This window comes from Solanum lycopersicum, chromosome 7, assembly GCF_036512215.1.
Source record: "Solanum lycopersicum chromosome 7, SLM_r2.1".
Taxonomy (NCBI): domain Eukaryota; kingdom Viridiplantae; phylum Streptophyta; class Magnoliopsida; order Solanales; family Solanaceae; genus Solanum; species Solanum lycopersicum.
In genome coordinates this window covers 25,707,938-25,714,081 of record NC_090806.1, presented here as the reverse complement: position 1 = coordinate 25,714,081, position 6,144 = coordinate 25,707,938, and positions in this window count along the sequence as shown.

Below are 6,144 nucleotides of genomic sequence, written 5' to 3'. Positions count from 1 at the left end.
ACTTACTTCAATGAGAAAGAGTAAGATCCAAAAGTTTGCTTGATTAATCACCAAAAATCACTTGCAAGAATCTCCAAATCTAACATTAATACACAAAGTCTAATAATATGATGTCTAACAATCTAAGAGTCTAACTATCCAGCGTCTAACCTCAAAAATGAGGTTTTTCGAACTATTTATAGAAAATAAAAATCTAATTAAACAAGGACTCTGTTTGCTGGAAATCTGCCAAAACGCGGCTGGGTCGACGGACCTCGCGACGGATCGTCATGGTCACAACAGACCGTCATGGACTCCGTCGTCTCATACTTGTGCAATTTCTTCTGATGCTCTTCATCATTACCCGCGACGGCAAGTATGGCGGACTGTCATAGGCACAACAGTCTGTTGAGGACCTTCATTTCAAAACACTTCAACTCTTGTAATATGGGTACTGGGATCACTTCTCTGAACTTCATGACGAACCTGCAGGACGGACCGTCATAGACACGACGGACCGTACAAACTACGTAACCCCACACTTGGTCAGACTTCCCCATCTTCCTTCAGCAGCTGCACTACGCTGCCACCTACGGACCGTCACAAGCACGACGGACCGTCATAAGCTCTGTAGGTGGTCTCTTTTGCATTTCTTCGCTCAAAATCTCTGCATTCATCTTTGGACATATTTCCTGCAAAATAAAGAGAAACTTATATAAACATTAGCACAAAAAGGCTTTTGGACACACTAAACTTAAGGAAAAAGTATTAATAATACCGTGAAACCACGGTATATCAGTTTTTCCTTTTCATTAACAATAGAGAAAATAGTCAAAGTTTGTAGTGGGACCAATGAATGATTCCTTTTAGTAATGCATGCTGATACTATTCTTATATGGTCACAATTTTTTTACGGTAAACTTTAGTACTCATATACTTGTTGTTAGTATATGTGAGATATTTTGGTGTCCCATAATAGAGGATGTTGTTTATGTTGTATGAATTCAATGGTACATTGAATGAATTGAACTAGTCATGTTTATGTTTTATTTTTCTGGACTTTTTTTTTTGTATAAATTGATAAAGAAAATATAAATTGTGATGAAAGTTATTTTCAATATTTACCAAGATTAAATAGCAATGAAGTATTAAGTTTATGTGTTGACTTAGACCTTTCTCCCCATCGGATGAATTTAATACAAGTCGCTACGTATTTAATCAATTGTTTGATAATTTGTATTAACTCTCTTAAATTGAGTAATATATAATTATATCAATGTAATTAGAGGATATTCACTTGAATTAAACTAACTGTAGACTCTCCATCTGAGTTAGGTCTGGATAAATTTACGGAGTGAATAATCGGTCATTTTATATGTATATTGTATGAGTAGTCCTCCAGTCCCATCGATTGGCTATGCAAGATGCATGAATGTATATGGCTGTGATGAGTTTGAATGTAAATATTCAATGTTATATGACTGTTTGATTGATCTATTGTAACTATTTCTTAAATCTCAGATTCAACATGTCTCCTTTTAATCCCATTAGTACTATTTTGGATCAAAACAAATTAGAGGGTTGTAACTAGGTTGACTGGAGAGAAAAACTCGACATTGTGTTAACTACTGAAGAATATAAGTTTGTACTTCATGAGGAATGTCCATTGAAATCAAATGATCAGTCTAGTGATGAGGATAAGTTAGCTTATCAGAAATGGCGCAAAGCTGATGAGATGGCGCGATGTTACATTATGGCTTCAATGTCAAATGTTTTGCAACATCAACATCAAGCTATGTTGTCTGCTTTTAAAATTTTGGAGAATCTCAAACAAATGTTTGGAGACCTAGGTCGATCAACTAAGCAGACTTCCATGAGAACATTCATGAACACTAAGATGGTTGAAGGCACTCATGTAAGAGACCATGTTCTGAAGATGATAGGTCTTCTGAATGAACTAGAGGTCTTGGGGGCTGAAATTGACAATGACTCCCAAGTTGATATGATATTGCAGTCTCTACTTGACAGTTTTCAACAGTTTTTCCTAAATTATAATATGAATAAGATGAGTCTATCTTTGGCGCAATTGTTGAATGAGCTGTAGGCGGCAACGACTCTTGTCAAAAAACATGCACCATCAATGACACTTATTGTTGAGAAAGGTTCTACTTCTAAGCCGCAAGATGGAATGAAGAAGAAAAAGGCTCACAAAGCTAAGGCAATTGCACCTCCAAGTGGGGGCGTGAAAAATTCTAAGGGCAAGTGTTTTCATTGCAAGATGTCAGGCCATTGGAAGACACATTGTCCAAATTTCATAACCAAGAAGAAAAACAAACCAGGTAACTCATTCTCACTTGTCATTGAAACATTTTTAATGGTTGTTTCTACCACTTCATGGTGTGTAGATTCAAGAGCCACTGATCATTTCTGCATTACTTTGCAGGGGTTTCAAGAAACGTGCAAGCTGATTAGAGGTGAAGTTACCGTTTTTCAAGCAGATGACTCAACAACTCCAATTTTAGCATTAGGAAATATTACTTTTCGTTTGATAGTGGTAGAGTTTTAATTTTAAAAGACATTCTATATGCACCTACTGTTAGAAGAAATTTAATTTCAGTTTCTAAACTTTTGAGAGATGGTTATGATGTTAGTTTTTCTGATAATGGTTGTGTTATTAGCTATAATAAACATATTGTCTCTACTGGTACATTGATTTATGGTCTTTTTATTATTTAATGTCTCTACAGAATTACAACAAACCATAGAACTGAATAATGTTAACCTTTCAAGTAAAAGAAAACATTCTTCTGTTTTTAATGAGACTTATCTATGGCACTTGCGTCTATGTCATATAAATCTAGATAGGATTTCAAGGTTGATTAGAGATGGACCTTTAGGTTTATTTAAAGTGGAGGCACTACCAACAAGTGAATCTTGTTTAGAAGGAAAAACGACTAAGAGACCTTTTCCCTCAAAAGGAAATAAAGTCAAGGATAAACTAGAGTTTATTAATTCTTATTTGTGTGTCACAATGAACATTAAAGCGAGAGATGGGCATGAATACTTCGTGACTTTGATTGATGATTACTCAAAATATGGATATATATATTTGTTGCGTCGTAAGTCTGAATGCTTTGAGAAATTCAAGGAGTTTAAGGCTGAAATGGAGAAACGACATAGAATAGATATCAAGTCATTGCGATCTAATCGTGGTGGCGAATACCTCTCTAATGAGTTTATTAGTTACTTATTAGAGCAAGGAGTTTCATTTCAAATGTCTGCATCTAGAACTCCACAACAAAATGGTGTAGCATAAAGGAGAAATAGAACTCTTTTAGAAATGGTTAGATCAATTATAAGTTACTCTGGTTTGCCTTATTTGTTTCTATGATATGCATTAGAAACTACGAATTACATTCTGAACTTAGTTCCTTCTAAATTTGTTCCTTTGACACCCATTGAACTGTGGACTGGGAACAAACCTAGTCTGTAACATATTCGGATTTAGGGATGTCCAACACATGAATTGAAAGGGAAGACAGAAAAATTGGAACGTAAAACAGAAGTGTGTATTTTTATTGGATACCCTAAGGAACAAAAGGTGGTATGTTTTACAATTCTAAAGAAAAAAAGGTCATTGTGACACCAATGCCAAGTTTCTGGAAACAATTTTTTAACAAACCATATTCCTAGAAGTAAACTAGTTTTACAGGAATTAAGCAAAGAGATAACAAAACAGTCTACTGAAAATAATTTGGAAAAGGGTCTAAAATACCCTCAAAGTATTGGAAATTATACAAAATTACCCTCCATCCACCTATTAGCTCCAAAATACCCTTCCCACTCACCTATTGGGTCCAAAATACCCTTGTCATCCACCTTTTGGTTCACTACCCACCCATTACTAATTAAACCCTCCAAATTAATAAATCACTCACATTATTAATGCAACAACAGAAAAGTTACTGCCAATTGAGTACTTTTAAAAATTTGAGACGAAAATATCTATAGATTTAAATTATCATACATTCAAGTGTCTAAATAAAAATTATCGATAAACTTAAAAGTCTGACTATGTTCATCTTAATTATTCTTACGTCTCAATTATGTGATGTTACTTCATAGGTAACTTCTTTTTAAAACAATATATTAAAGGTTTTAAAACAAATCATAATTATTTATAAAATTATATTTTAAAAAGTGCATGAATTAATTCGGGATATATTACTTCTTTACCTTTAATCATAAATTTCTAATTCAATCTTGAAGAGAATCAAATTGAAAATGTCCTCCTAAATAAGCGACTCAAGATACATTTAATTGGGGCTTCGATTCAGACTCGAATAATTTTGGATGTCATTTTTATAAATCTATAATTTTATCGTGTTTTAATAGTCTTTATGACGATTTTGATATTATAGTTGGATTATTAATTGAGTGGGGTTTACTTAGTAATGGGTGGGTAGTGGGTTTGTTTATAAATAATATAATTAAATTAAATTAAAACCAATAGTTCAACATAAAGTATTTTAAAAATATTTAAATAGTTTAAATTTAAAATTATTAAATAAGTGGTGAATTTTGAACTCAGAGGTGGATGACGAGGGTATTTTGGAGACAACAGGTGGGTGAAAAGGGCATTTTGGAGCCAATAGGTGGATGAGGGGTAATTTTGTACCATTTTCAATACTTCAATGATATTTTAGACCCTTTTTTGAAAATAATTAAAACCAAATTCAGACCCCACATATTAGAGTTTACATACCATTGCATTATAGTAGTGGGGTTAACAAACATAAAATTCCACAAGTACAAGATCTTGAAAATTCATTGCAGCAAGGTAGTGGGATTAATAATGAGAATATTGTATTAGAGGAAGAAGTTGTTGATATCTCTGCACCACAACGTACTGAAGATAACATGGAAACAAGATCCTAAAAATGATGTGGTTCCACCACAAGATCATAATATGCAAATCTCTCTGAACCTGCCCTGCAACTATAGTGTCTCGTCGTAGTGGGAGAATGATAATAAAACCACTTCAGTATACACTCTTGGGAGAGTATTTCAACAGAATCCCTTAAGAGTCGAATACCAAACTGTGAATTACGATGAAGCACTACAATATAAAGATGTAGAAAAATGGATTGTTGCTATGAAATAAAAAATGAAGTCTATGTACTCTAATAAAGTTTGGGATCTTTCGGAACCACTTGTAAATGAAGTCAAACCCATTGGATGCAAGCAGTTTTATAAGAAAAAGAGATAAGTATATGGACAAGTGCAAACTTACAAAGCTAGACTTGTAACAAAAGGGTTTACCCAGAAAGAAGGGATCGACTATGAGGAAACTTTTTTGCCAGTAGTCATGCTTAAGTCTATTAGAATTCTCCTATCCATTGCTGCTCATTATGATTATGAAATTTGGAAAATGGATGTCAAGACAACTTACCTAAATGGAAGTCTTGATGAAAGCATATTTATGCGACAACCAGATGGTTTCATAGAAAAAGGAAAAGAACACATGTTGTGCAAGCTTAAAAGATCTATTTATGGATAAAAGCAAGCTTCTAGGGAATGGAAAACTTGCTTCGACAATGCAGTCAAGTTTTTTGGTTTTGAGCAATGTCTTGATGAGTCGTGTGTGTACAAAAAGTGAAATGGGGATAAAGTGGTGTTTTTTGTATTATACGTTGATGATGTCTTCCTCATAGGAAATAATGTGCGCTTGATGAATTCATTTAAGGAATGATTGTCCAAAAACTTTGAGATGAAGGATTTGGGAGAAGTTGCTCACATCCTTGGGATCAAGGTTCTTCTTTATCGCAAGAAAAGGACGTTAGGTTTATCTCAAGCTATTTATATTGATACAATTCTTACCAGGTTAAGCATGCATAATTCCAAGAAAGTATTTCTTCCTTTTAGACATGGAACCTCTCTATCTAAGGATCAATGTCCCAAGACAGATGAGGAAATTTAAAGCATGAAGATAGTTCCTTTTGCATCTGTGGTAGGAAATTACTTATGCATCTGCAGTAGGAAGTCTCATGTATGCGATGTTGTGCACTAGACCTGATATTTGTTTTATTGTAGGCATGGTTAGCAGATATTAGTCTAATCCTTGATGAGAACATTGGACAGCAGTTAAGCATATAATTAAGTACC